Here is a 14,555-nt window from a genome sequence, read left to right as displayed (position 1 = left end):
TATTCTGAAAAAGGACCTGATTCATTCTTTGAGCATATCATTAACTGTTAAGGCTATATTAAGGCAGTGAAAAATATAAGACAGCCATACCTATATTATATGGTTAAAATATTCTGTACAAAAGGTTAAAAATACAATAATATGAAATTGGAACTTGTCGGCCTATTTAATACACCTAGAATTAATACCTTCCAAAAAGGAACCAATTCAAGTTCATCTAATAACAGGAGGAACAATAATCTCAAAATAAAATGTCTTCAAAAAATAAATCACCCACTCTTTTTTAGGATTTAGATCCACTCGAGACAGTCACTCTTGTGTTCTATGCAGAGAACTATTTTCATTTTTTTAATCATAATTAAAATTAACTAAAGGTCACTTTGCATATGAATCTGGATATAAACCATTGAAGTTACATTGGAAATTGCAACCATATACCGCTCTGACTGGTGTACAAGTAACATGCCAACATGGTGGATGTAGCTGTACAGCTACAAGAATAAGAATAAAATTCAGAACCCATCATTAGAAAATTACTTGCGGAATCTGTTGCTTAAACAAAATAGTCTAATTTCCTCCAACTCGTCTATCAAGCTGACATTGGTAAAATTATTTTACAAAAGAAAAAAATACGATGCATGAGATAATTGTCCAAACATCTAAGTTATCGTTCGTGGGCAGTAATCTGAAGCGCAAAACTAGCCCTAGTGCTAAATCCCGAACCTAACCGGACACACTGCTCTAACGAACTAAGCAATCCAGAACAATTAGCTATGTCTGTTTTCACAGACCCATGATCAATATTAACTGATTCTACAACCTATGTGCATTCTGCATCTGCTGTATGTTAGGTTTTCAACGTAAACATAATTCAGTATGCTACTCACATCCATCAGGCAGCAGTTATTTAATGTAAGCGAGCAGCAAACCAATTTAAAGTAGCTACCAAACAGGCCTGCTATAACTTCTGAGGAGTAGTAATAATAAGTCTGTCTCATTGTGTGATTTACAAGGGGCACAACAAAAATAAATGCAGTTGCAGAGAATCAACAGGAAGTCGTGATTCATGTTATGAGCAAATAGAGAAGTAAAAAACCTTGGAATAAATGTTGTAGGGATTTAACAGACATCAAAATACTGGAGTTCAAATGTTCCAATTCCAAAATGACTGTTGGTGGTCACTTAAAACAGACCAACTGGGGATGAAAAGGCAAGTGAATAGTTAAGTGAGTTGGAAGGTGGCCAGATCAACAGTGACATTGGCAATGACAAGGAGAGGCAGCATAGCTTTAAGTTAAGAGGGGAATAATTTAGAGGAGCTGTGTATGGCAGAGGGTGGTTAATGCCTGGAATGTACTGGCAGGTGTGGTTGTGGAGGCAGATTTGATAGGCAGTTCAAGTTAAGAAGATTTTAGATAGTCACATGGTTATCCAGGGAATGCGGCAATTTGGATTATGTGTAGGTAGATTAAATTTGTTTATCTTGGCATTATGTTCAGCCCAGACATTATGGTCTGAAGGGCTGTACTTTCCTTTATTCTATGGGTATGATAATTCTGGGAGAATACCCGATTTGGACCTTGCTGTTAATGGAGAAGGGCACAATTTCCTTTGCCTTCATGAAGAGCGGTCGAACAGGAATTATCTTCTCTTCAACAGAATTGGAATCAGGCTTTTGGCATTAAATTAATTGGGACAGAGAGTGAGGTATGGCATAGGTGAGTTGGTTGGAAGGGAAGAGAAGCTTGAAAAAGTTTGTACAGTACAACCCAGTTTCAGAAAATGGTAGTCATGGGTGAAAAAGCAGAAGGAAAGGAATCCAGGTGAGAATGTTGATGTATTGTTTCACACAAGCAGACAGGGAACTTGAACCACTGAATAAATATAGAAAAATCTGTATGTAGTATTTGCACTCAGTATATGACTAATGCACACTGCTGGATGTAAAACCCAAGATGAAGCACAAAGAATGGGGTGTTATCTATCTTCTATCTATACAATTACTTGACCACTTCCTGTCTACGTTGTGAATACATTTTAGAAATAAATGCTACCCTATATCGCTAAAAATGTTTCACCATCTTACTCAATGTCCTCCTCTCCTCCAACCGCCCCAAGGTTTTTTCCAATCGGAGAAATAATAAAAAAGTTATGAATGTTTTTAAAAACCGTGAGATCAGCAGATTAGTCTTCGCGCCTGTCAATCACCATGATGAAGGTAACGCCCCTTCCGGGGGGCCAGGAGAAAAAAGTCCCGAATGCTGGATGTGAGTCAGTCAACCCGGAAGACCGTGAGTGAGAGTTGAGCCCAGAACTATGAGTCTATGCCGTGAGTGAACTGAACTGTGAGTCTGTACTGTGCTGCTTGAACTGAATTGAATGGTTGGTCTGCACTGTGCTGCTTGAACTGAATTGAAGGGTTGGTCAGCACTGTGCTGCTTGAACAGAATTGGAGGGTTGGTCTGCACTGTGCTGCTTGAACTGATTTGAAGGGTTAGTCTGCATTGTGCTGCTTGAACTGAATTGAAGGGTTGGTCTGCACTGTGCTGCTTGAACTGAATTGAAGGGTTGGTCTGCACCGTGCTGCTTGAACTAAATGTTGTGCTCATTCCGGAAGTCCCGCTCACTGCGGAAGTCCTGCTCATGGGAGAGGCCGCGCTCAACCGCGTGAGTAGATTCAAGAGATTTTTACTGTCATATATATGTTGTGTGTGAGTGTGTGAGAGTGTGTGATTGATGGTGTGAGTGTGTGTGTGAGAGATGGTGTGGGTGTGTGAGATGGTGTGGGTGTGTGAGATGGAGGGTGTGTGTGTGTGAGATGGAGGGTGTATGTCTGTGAGAGGGAGGGTGTGTATGTGAGTGTGTGTGTGTGTGTGTGTGTGTGTGTGTGTGTGTGTGTGTGTGTGTGTGTGTGTGTGTGTGTGTGTGTGTGTGTGTGTGTGTGTGTGTGTGTGTGTGTGTGTGTGTGTGTGTGTGTGTGTGTGTGTGTGTGTGATGGAGTGTGTGTGAGATGGAGTGTGCGTGTCTGTGTGTGTGTGATGGAGGGTGTGTGTGTGTGAGGCCATGAGCTGTGACTGAGTTAACTGCCGGCCCACCATCCATGAGTGAGTCAACTGCCAGCCCACCAGCCGTGAGTGAGTTGGCTGCCAGCCCACCAGCCATGAGTTACTTAGCTGCCAGCCCACTAGCTGTGAGTGACATAGCTGCCGGCCCACCAGCCCTGAGTGAAAGAGCTGCCAGCCCACCAGGCCTGTACTGCCTTCCCACCAGTCCTGAGCTGCCAGCCCACCAGGCCTGAGTGACTGAGCTGCCAGCCCACCAGGCTTGAGTGACTGAGCTGCCGGCCCACCATGCCTGAGTTGCCAGCCCACCAAGCCCGAGTGATTGAGCTGCCAGCCCACCAGGCCCGAGTGACTGAGCTGCCAGCCCACCAGGCATGAATGACTGAGTTGCCAGCCCACAAATCCATGAGGCCCATAATGTCCATACTAGCCCTCCAGAAACCTGTCCCTTCGGCCCATAATACCCATACTAGCGCTTCAGAAAGCCCCCACACTGGCCACCAATATTGGAATTGGTGGAGAAGTGGAAGATTGCATTGGGGTACCAGGCCTCCCGTGTTATAATGGGACCCAACTGGTCCCACTTAGTCTAGTTATTAATTAAAGTTCAAGTTCAAGTTCAAGTTGCATTTATTGTCAAATGCACCAATTGGTACAGTGATATTTGAGTTACCATACAGCCATACGAATAAAACGAACACAATACATGATAGAGTTTAACATAAACAGCCTCACACAGCGGAATCAATGTTCCCACTGTGAGGGAAGGCAATAAAGTTCAGTCATCTTCCTCTTTGTTCACCCATGGTCAGGGCCTTTGAGCCCTCTGCAGTCACCATTACGGACGGCCCGATGTTCAGGCCCTGTCGCTGGGAAGATGGAAACTCCGACGCAGGAATGGAGAACACTCTCAGCGGCCTGGAGTTTCCGTATTGGCCGCTTCCTATCGGAGACCGCGGCTGCCGAAGTACACAGGCCGAGCTGGACGGAGATCCAACACTGGCGACCCCCGGCAAGGGGTTCCAGGACTCCGCGATGTAAGAGTCACGCTGCTTGCGGCTAGAAGCTTCGCAAACCACAGTTCCACGATGTTAAAGCAGCTCGCCCAACACTCCGGAGCCTCAACACTGTGATCCCCGGTAAGGCATCGCCCGCTCTGAGATAGTAATTCAGTGCTGCCCCGCTGCTGATGCTCTGGCCGGTCTCCAGCAGGAAAGCCCGCGCCAATCCAGTTGGTTGGCCGTAAGGTGGGGGCGAAGATGCGACACGGAGAAAATACACATCCTCGACCAGGAAGTGACTGGAAATGGTTTCCCCCTTCCCTTCCCCTCCCCACCTCCCCCACATAAAAAAGACTAAGAAACCTCCAAAAACATACTTTTGAACAGACTAAAAGTAACAAAAAGGGTGAAAGGACGGACAGACTGCTGGCAAGGCTGCCACACGCAGTGCCACCTGATCAGAACACAAAGGTGAGCATTATAAAACATGTCCACTCAGCGTTTGCTTGGAAGAAGCTGTGAAGAAGTAAGGTTATTCTTACGGGCAGGATAATGTTATTGAATGTCAATTGTGCTTCAAACAGTTGCTTTCAAAAGTGGTCAAATGTGGAGGAAGGTCAATTCTCTTTGGACTGCCTATCTTGCTACACAGAGAACCAGTTGTCTGCCTGTCAGATTCTCTCCATAGCACATGAACTCAGGGTTTTCGATCAATAACAGGGGAAGAGTTCAGGTCAAACTTGGCAATGGGCGTTCCCTGCACTGGAGCAACACACGGTAGTTCCCTTCTCATTCCATATTTATTTTTGGTCTCTCTGTCTGAAGGAAGTTAAAATATGATAAATGGCTATTGGAATTTTACGTGAAACTAAATCATCACAAACCTATAGATAGATTGTTTGTATTAACAATGTTGCATTGATAGATGTTTGAAATGTGACCAGAATGTACTGTTTTCTGGACATACAAAAAGTATATTGGTATTTTTGCAGCCAGATCCCTCTTTCGTCTTCATCAAGTGAACTCACTGAACAAGGTTGGAGGAAAAAATCTTTACATCTCTAGAAATCCTCTTGTAGATCCCTGTAAGATATTTTCCTTTATCGTTAACCCAGGCTTCTCCTCTACCATAGTTAAACAGCCCTTGACCATATCTCAAATAACCACATTTCCCGCACTCTTCTACTAGGAAAATGGTTCTCTACACCCTTAACTGCACCCACTGGCCTTTACATTCAACCCTGCATGATTTATATCACACTGAAAGAGATCCATGACAAAATGCATTTTTCCCTCCCATCTAATTTCAGCATTCCTATGGAACCATTCCCTTCATGGCGCATGGGCCTGCTCATCCATCCCCAACACCCACTCCACTTTTCATGGCAATTTTCCATGTAAATGCAGGAGATACATCATCTGTCCATTTTGCTTATTGCTTCCCGTCATCCAGGGACCTAACCAGTCATTCAAGTTTCACTTGCACTTTTTGTGTACTGTAGTGTACTACAATTGATGTTTATAATGTGATCTCCTTTATATTGGAGAAGTCAAATGCAGATTAAACACTGCTTTTCAGCACACTTCCATTGTCCATAAGAGTAACCCTGGGCTTCCAGTTGCCTGTCACTTTAATTTTGCATTTTACTTCTGTTCTGACATTTCAATCTAGGGCTTCCTACACAATTTGCTTGATGAACAACATCTTATCTTCTGGCTAGGCATGTTGCAGCTTGCAGGACTCAATACTAAACTCAACATTTTCAAATACCACATGTTTTAATGACTCTGCACTCTGCTGAAAGATTATCCATCTGTGCATTAACTTAGTATTTCTTTCTTCAAATGTACTCATCTAGTATGCAATTTTTTTTTCAAGATTCACCAACAGCTCTAACTTGCATTGCACCCAATCAAAGATATTCCCTTTACCCTCTGCAACCCTCCAAATCTTCTGCAACTTAAAATGTCTCCCTTTCAGAATACTGATGAGGAGATATTAACCTGAAACATTATCACTACTTTTCTTCCCACAGATACTGCCAGACCCTAGTGAGCATTTCCAACATTTTCTGTTTTATAACAATTTTCTGTGCTGTATCTTCTACATACAGTATTACAGGTTGAAATGATCGAATTTACCAGCTGCCATGGGGAAAGTGTTTTATTCTATCCAGGTTCAGTATAGCAAAAACCTTTGTGATCTGATTAATGTGTGTCTTCCAACAATGTGTTCATACAGTTTAAAATATAAAATACTGAAGGCAGCACACCACCCATTTGAGGAGTTACATGCATGTTAAAAGACTCAGCGTGATAGTAGCCTCAGGATCAATATTCACAATGGAAGCTGATCTTAATGCACTGATGCTATGTATCGAAAATTTCGGAAGTGATCTTCTTGTTTCAATCATAGTGAAGAAACTACGTGCTGATTAATTGAGGAACTAAAGTGATCCATTGATCTGAGGTCAGATGTATCTTACTAATTAATGGCTTCTTTGCAATAAACTCCAGAAGAGTTTCCTGCAAGATTAAAAATCAGTTTCTATATTGAAATCACCAATTGTGGAGGGAAGGGGGTAGGGGGGTGCGGAGGGGGGTTTAGGGGAGGGTGGGGGAGGGAATTGAGGGGAGTAGGGGGAGACAAAGAGGGGAGAGGGGGGGAGGGGGGAGAGGGGGGATGAGAGGGGGGGAGGGAGGGGGAGGGAGAGAGAGAGGTGGGGGGGGGGAGAGGTGGGGAGAGAGAGGGGAGAGAGAGAGAGTGCCTTATTACTTCAACCCAAACCGCCCAAACAACCATTTGCAGGCAGTGCCTTTTTACTTCAAACAACCATATTTTCATTTTCAAACCACATTAAGATCACTCACAGTTGAGTAGACATGTGTTCAGTGTTAATCAGAGCTCAGAGAGACGTGACCTCCATCTTGCAGAGACTGAGTGAGGCACACCTCTTCCTGGTTTTATAGTCCCTCCCCCTCCCTCCAGCAGGGGCAGCAGAGAGAATGGTGATTTAAAAAAAATCAATAATAGCTCTCTGATTTTTCATCGATGGGAAATATCCTCTGGTCCAGGAAGGCAGACTAGCGCTCTGAGCGAGGTGGCCAAAAATGACGGCCGTAGGTGGAGACGTTCTCTCGGAAATCGCAGCACAGAGGGCCAAAAGCGGTCAAGATCAGACTTTTAGTAATATAGATCAGAGTAGAGGTAGGCCATGCTGTCCCTTTAGCCTTTTATCCATTCAATAAAATCATAAAAGATCTGATCTTGGCCCCAACTCCATATACCTGTCTGTTCATTCACCTTTGATTTTCCAACAGACCATAAGAAAATAGTAGGAATAGGCCACCTATCTCCTCAAACCTGCTCTATCGTTCAGTAAGACCATGCCTATTTAACCCAGACCTCATCTCCTCCTTTGCATTAACTTTACTTAGCACATGCTCCTGATCTTTCAGAAATGTATCTCAATCTACCCTCTAAAACTGAAAAACCTAGAATATACAGTAGTCAATGATTCACCTCTACATTTCTCTAGGTACAGAATATAAAAGATCCATCACCCCCTGAGAACAGAAATTACTTCTCACTCCAACTTAAATGGATGTCTTCTTATACACAGATTGTGCTTCCTAGTTCTAGATTTACTCATGAGAGGAAGTATCAGCATCCACTTTATTCAAGTCTTATCTTATGTTTCATTGAGATTGCATCTCATTCCTCTCAGCTCCAATCTGTGGTCAAATTGTGGTCAAATCTGATCACATTGTCCTCACAAGAAAATGCCTTCATCCAGGGATCAATCTGAAACATATCCAAAAATATATATGGGTTACTGGATGTGGTGTCACCCATAAATGCAGCAAGTGCTCTCTTTGCAATCAGCAAATAAATCCACCCTCTTTGCAATCAACAAATGAAACCTGCACACTAACTTTCAGTGTTATATTTGCAAAGAAAAAAACATTCTGTCTGTTCCAAAGCAAACATGATTGCCCATTACTGCCTCACCAACAGTCTGTCTGTCCTTTCTTCATCTTGTCATTTTTAGTGTGTGTTAAGAAGTATGTTTTATTGTCCCTTGGTTTGTTTTATGTGGGGGGTTGGAGGGGGCTTGAGGGAAACTTTTTTTTTTCTATCTCGTACCTCGATGGAGATGCGATTCTTTTCCTTATCGTATCTCTGTCCCCACTGCGGCATAACTTCGTGGAGTTGGTGGTCTTTCCAGGAGACCGACCCGATGTCACAAGCCATGGGAGTCTGCGGGACTTTAACATAGCAAAGCATGCGATCCCTTTGTCGGGGATCAAAGCTTCAACCGCGAGGCGTGTGGACTTCCGATCACCACGACAGAGGCTTCGATCGTCGGCTGTGGGGGCCTTGATCTCCCTGACTGCAGATGGTTTGACTGCCCCGACCACGGGAGGAGGAAGAGGATTGAATTTTATTGCCTTCCATCACAGTGAGGAATGTGAAATCCACTGTGATGGATGTTTATGTTAACTTTTATGTGGCTGTGTGTCTTGTTGGTTTTCACTTATGGGCCTATCCCACTTAGGCGATTTTTCAGGCGACTGCCAGTGATTGTCAAGTTGCCGGCAGTCGCCTGAAAACCCTGCAACTGGAACGGCGAGTCAGATTGGAAGACACACACACATACAAACACATCGCTTCCTTCACCAGCCCGTTATGCAGGTGGGGGAGAGGGCATGCGGGGGGAGCGCTGACTGAATGAAATTCACATGTTGCAAAGCCAATGTGATACAGACACACAATGCGATGAACAGGAAGGTTGGCGCTGTAATTAAGAATCTGAAAAGCACAGTCTACGGTAAATCCTTTAAAAGTGGGGGGGGGGGGGGGAGAAATGGGGGAGAAGGGGGGAGAAAGAGTGGAGACAAATTTAAGAAGCCAGAGATACATGGCTGTTAAGCTCCGTGGACATTAACATTACCGGTCGGTTATGCAATGAACTGGATTTGATAAAGGACCTCGAGGTTAATGAACCATTAGGAGGTAGTGACCATAACATGGTCAGGTTTAATCTACAATTGGAGAGGGAGAAGGTTGGTTCGGAGGTGTCAGTGTTACAGTTGAATAAAGGGGACTATGGGGCCATGAAGGAGGAGCTGGCCAAAGTTGACTGGAAGGATACACGAGCAGGGATGACAGTGGAACAAAAATGGCAGGTATTTCTAGGAATAATACAGAAGGTGCAGGATCAGTTCATTCCAAGGTGCAGGATCATTCAGAAGGTGCAGGATCAGTTCATTTCCAAAGAAGTGGCTCTGGAAATTGTGGATGCATTGGTGATAATTTTCCAATGTTCCCTAGACTCAGGATCAGTTCCTGTGGATTGGAGGGTAGCTAATGTTATCCCGCTTTTTTAAGAATGGCGAGAGAGAGAGAAACAGGGAATTATAGACCAGTTAGCCTGACACCCGTGGTGGGGAAGATGCTGGAGTCAATTATAAAAGATGAGATAGCCGGACATTTGGATAGCAGTAACAGGATCGGTCCGAGTCAGCATGGATTTACGAAGGGGAAATCATGCTTGACTAATCTTCTGGAATTTTTTGAAGATGTAACTAGGAAAATGGAAAAGAAAGTACAAGGGAGAGCCAATGGATCTAGTGTACCTGGACATTCAGGAAGCATTTGATAAGGTCCCACATTGGAGACTAGTGGGCAAAATTAGGGCACATGGATTGGGGGTAGAGTGCTGACATGGATAGAGAAGTAGTTGGCAGACAGGAAACAAAGAGTAGAGATTAACTGGTCCCTTTCAGAATGACAGGCAGTGACTAGTGGGTTTCCGCAAGGCTCGGTGCTGGGACCGCAGCCATTTACAATATACATCGATGATTTGGATGAAGGGATTCAAAGTAACATTAACAAATTTGCAGATGACACAAAGCTGGTGGCAGTGTGAACTGTGAGGAGGATGCTATGAGAATGCAGGGTGACTTGGACAGGTTAGGGGAGTGGGCAGATGCATGGCAGATGAAGTTTAATGTGAATAAATGTGAGGTTATCCACTTTGGTAGCAAAAACAGGAAGGCAGACTACTATCTAAATGGTGTCAAGTTGGGAAAAGGGAAAGTACAATGGGATCTGTAGGTCCTTGTTCATCAGTCTATGAAAGTAAGCATGCAGGTACATGAGGCAGTGAAGAAAGCGAATGGCATGTTGGCCTTTATAACAAGAGGAATCGAATATAGGAGCAAAGAGGTCCTTCTGCAGTCATACAGAGCCCTAGTGAGACCACACCTGAAGTATTGTGTGCAGTTTTGGTCCCCTAATTTGAGGAAGGACATTCTTGCTATTGAGGGATTGCAACGTAGGTTTACAAGGTTAATTCCCGGGATGGCGGGACTGTCATATGCTGAGAGAATGGAGCAGCTGGGCTTGTACACTCTGGAATTTAGAAGGATGAGAGGGTATCTCATTGAAACATATTAAGGGTTGTTAAGGGTTTGGACACGCTAGAGGCAGGAAACCTGTTCCCAATTTTGGGGGTCCAGAACCAGGGGCCACAGTTTAAGAATAAGGAGTAAGCCATTTAGATCGGAGACGAGGAAACACTTTTTCTCACAGAGAGTGGTGAGTCAGTGGAGGCAGGTTCTCTGGATGCTTTCAAGAGAGAGCTAGATAGGGCTCTTAAAAATAGCTGAGTCAGGGTATATGGGGAGAAGGCAGGAACAGGGAACTGTTTGGGGATGATCAGCCATGATCACATTGAATGGCGGTGCGGGCTCGAAGGACCGAATAGCCTACTCCTGCACCTATTATCTATTGGTATCCTTGGTTTTGAAAACTACAGCTTGTGTTTTTTTCCCAATGAGCCAATGAAATTCACCGATCAGCACCGACTACAACTTACGAGAACCTGATGCCCCTGTCCCACAGGAAACCTGAACGGAAACTTCTGGTGACCTTGCACCCCACCCAAGTTTTCCAGGAGGTTCCCGGAGGTTTTGGTCACTCTCCCTAATGGTCAAAAGTGGTTTCCGCGTGGTCGAGGCTCCTTCTATGTTCCTTCAATTATTTCAACAAAATCAAACCGGCCTCGACTAAAAATAGGTTGCCATTTGGTCAAACCCAGTTGAGTGGGGTCGCTATTTATATACAGGCAGTCGAAGGACATCTTCTTTGCTGACCGGCCATTTTGATTGGCTCATTGGAGTTTCACGACCTAGAAGGACCCTCCGGAAGGTAAAATGCCCACTAACATTATTAAACTTCTTTCTCCCCCCCCTTCTCTCCCCCCTTCTCTCCCCCCCTTCTCTCCCCCCCCCTTCTCTCCCCCTTTCTCTCCCCCCCTTCTCTCGCCCCCCTTCTCTCCCCCCCTTCTCTCCCCCCCCTTCTCGCGCCCGCCCCTTCTCTCGCCACCCCCCTTCTCTCTCCCCTTATCTCCCCCATCTCTCTCCTTCTCTCTAATGGACTTACCTCTGTAGCAGCCATTTAACTTCCTCTTCATCCCACAGACAGTGCTCCTCCGCTATCCCTGGCCCCCACCTTTGTGATGTGTGTGTGTGTGTGTATCTGCATTCGGTAGCAAAGATCCTATAGGATCTTTGGTTGGTAGGTGCAGCTCACGCTGCGGTTGAAGCTTTCCAGGCGAGTGACCAAAACCTCTGGCAACCCATGGAAACCTTGAGTCGCGGGCAAGGTCACCAGAGGTTTCCGTTCAGGTTTACTAAGTGGGACAGGGGCATAAGAGAACTTTCGAGCTCCTGGCAACCCACTAGGACCTCCAGGCGACCCAGGCATGAGAATTATCGCTACTCTCCATGGTGGCTGCATTTTATCGCCGCAAATCTTTCAACATATTCAAAAATTTGCGGCGACCATAATGAGGCCGCAACTAGTTCCCAGAATGCGGGAACTGCTCACGACCATGAAGGCGACTCCCCGGCAACGACCCACGACCATGTGGCGACCATGTGGCGACTGCATAGTTTCCTGCAGTCGCATAAAGAGTCGCTAAGTGGGACAGGCCCATATGTATGGCTGTATGGTAACTCAAATTTCCCTGTACCTTAAAGGGCCTGTCCCACTTAGCCGTCATTTACGCGACAGGCCGGTAGTGACTGACGCGCGACGGTCGCGCGGGTCATCATGCGTCCGCACAGCCGTCTGGAGTGCATGCCATCATTTAACGATAAACAAAAATTCAGGAATAACTCAGCTGGACCGGCAGCATCTCTGGAGAGAAGGAATGGATGATGTTTCGGGTTGAGATTCTTCTTCAGTCTGAAGAAGGGTCTCGACCAGAAATGTCACCCATTGCTTCTCTCCAGAGATGCTGCCGGTCCCGCTGAGTTACTCCAGCATTTTGTGTCTATCTCCAATCGTCTTGGCCCCGTTCTGGGAGTAGGAGTGGGGGCGGATCCGGATCTGCAACGGCCGTGAGCCCCAGGCCGAGCTCGGCGATTGTTTGCCTGCTTCTGCTGCTGTTGGAGGTGAGACGTTGCGCCGTGCCAGGGTCTTGGGCCTGTCCCACTTTGGCCGTCAGTTACGCGACAGGCCTGTGGCGCGCAAAGATTTTGTGCAGGACAAAGTCCACACTCCTCCACGCCACTCCACACTCCTCCACACCACTCCATGCGCCCGTCCCGCACTACCCACGCGCTACCCACGCGCTACCCACGCGCTACCCACGCGCTACCCACATGCTACCACATGCTAGCAGGTCGCGTAAATGGCGCGCGAATGACGGCCAAGTGGGACATGCCCTTCACTGTGACAATAAACTGACCTTGACTGAAACCTTGAACCAAATTCTACCGTTCTTGCCTGCTATTTCCCCACATTATTCTCAATTGGACAACCATTTTCACATTTTCTTAAACCAGCATCGGCATTTCCCTGTTTCCCATTTTCTTAAATTAATTTTATCTGTTTGTAGCTAATTTTCATTATCCTCACAAATTACATTCCCATCAACATTGCATTGTCAATAAATGTGGCTGCTAAATATCTAGTCGCTGCATCTAATCCTTTAACATAGATTGCATAGTGTAGATCCCCCAGAACTCGTCTCCATGGCATCCCACTGGCAAAAGCTTGGTAAACTGAAAAAGATCAATTTATTCTGATTTTTTTAATTAGTTAACCTTTTTCCCCTAATTCCATGAACACTTCTTACTATAATCAAGGATTACCCATGAATCTGAAAATAATTTGATATGATGAGATTTTATTTAATCATGTAAATAGATTATCAAGTAAAGTAAAAATTAGACCACAGTTCTGAAGAGACAAGTTTGTCAAAAAATAATAATGTGAGATTCCTGCACTACTGCAAATACTTAACATTTAAAAGATCCTGAGAAGACGTGCTATTGATATCAAATGAAGGCATTTATAAAATTCCATACATGTAACCTGGTATTAAAACATTGTGTCATGTAGCATGAAATATTTGCAAGCAGTTAAATCCTGTCAAAGACCAGTAAAAATTTATGGGCCTGTACAGAAGGGAGTTTAATTGGAGTAGGCGTCAAAGAAAAGCATTATTCTTTCAGCAAAAAAGAGGGAAGTGCCTTGCAATGTGGAAGACCTAAAACAAAGGTTGTTTTGAAACACATTTGATGTCCATATTGACACAGCTGAGAGGACTAAAAGGAATAGGCCATCATTGCTTGGGCATGTGGGCAGGAATCACTAAAACAAGTTAAAAACAAATCAGAAAGCACCCACAGAAATATATTTGATTTGATGTAATTTGATCAACTAAAGTCAACCAGAACATGCTTCACAATGATAAATGGTATTCAATCAGTTTAAATTACATTGTACAAAAACACATACACAATAGTGAAGCAAATTCAGCTACCCACATTTTTGGTGTGGATCTCAGTAGATTTTAAATACAAACCAGAACATACAGGATAGACATAGATTGAGATCTGCTCTATCCGTTAGTCATTTCCAGGCATGGGCATATAAATAGGCATTCCACTCAGAGTACAGGATAAATTGGAGGATACTCACTCAGGTAGTTTTAGGACATATTCTGTTTTGTGAGCTTCAGTGAGTTTTAGTTTAGTTTAGAGATACAGCACGGAAACAGGCCCTTTGGCCCACCGAGTCCACACCGACCAGCGATCCCCGCACATTAACACCACCTACACACACTAGGGACAATTTACACTTATACCAAGCCAATTAACCTTCATGCCTGTAAGTATTTGGAGTGTGGGAGGAAACTGAATATCTCAGAGAAAACCCACGCAGTCATGGGGAGAACGTACTACTCTGTACAGATAGCATCCGTAGTCGAGATCGAACCCGTGTAAGCGCTGTAAGGCAGCAATTCTACCGCTGTGCCACCGTGTTGCCTGTCTGTGTTATAGTGTCTGTGTTACCTTCATTTCCACATTCTTCATTGTCTTAACAGCCAATGTTGGGATCTTTTTGCACTAGGGCTAGTAATATTTATACTACCTCGCAGTTTACAATCAGTGGTTACATTTGCGGTGATGC

Source organism: Amblyraja radiata, chromosome 12, assembly GCF_010909765.2.
Source record: "Amblyraja radiata isolate CabotCenter1 chromosome 12, sAmbRad1.1.pri, whole genome shotgun sequence".
Classification (NCBI taxonomy): domain Eukaryota; kingdom Metazoa; phylum Chordata; class Chondrichthyes; order Rajiformes; family Rajidae; genus Amblyraja; species Amblyraja radiata.
This window is presented reverse-complemented; position numbering follows the sequence as displayed.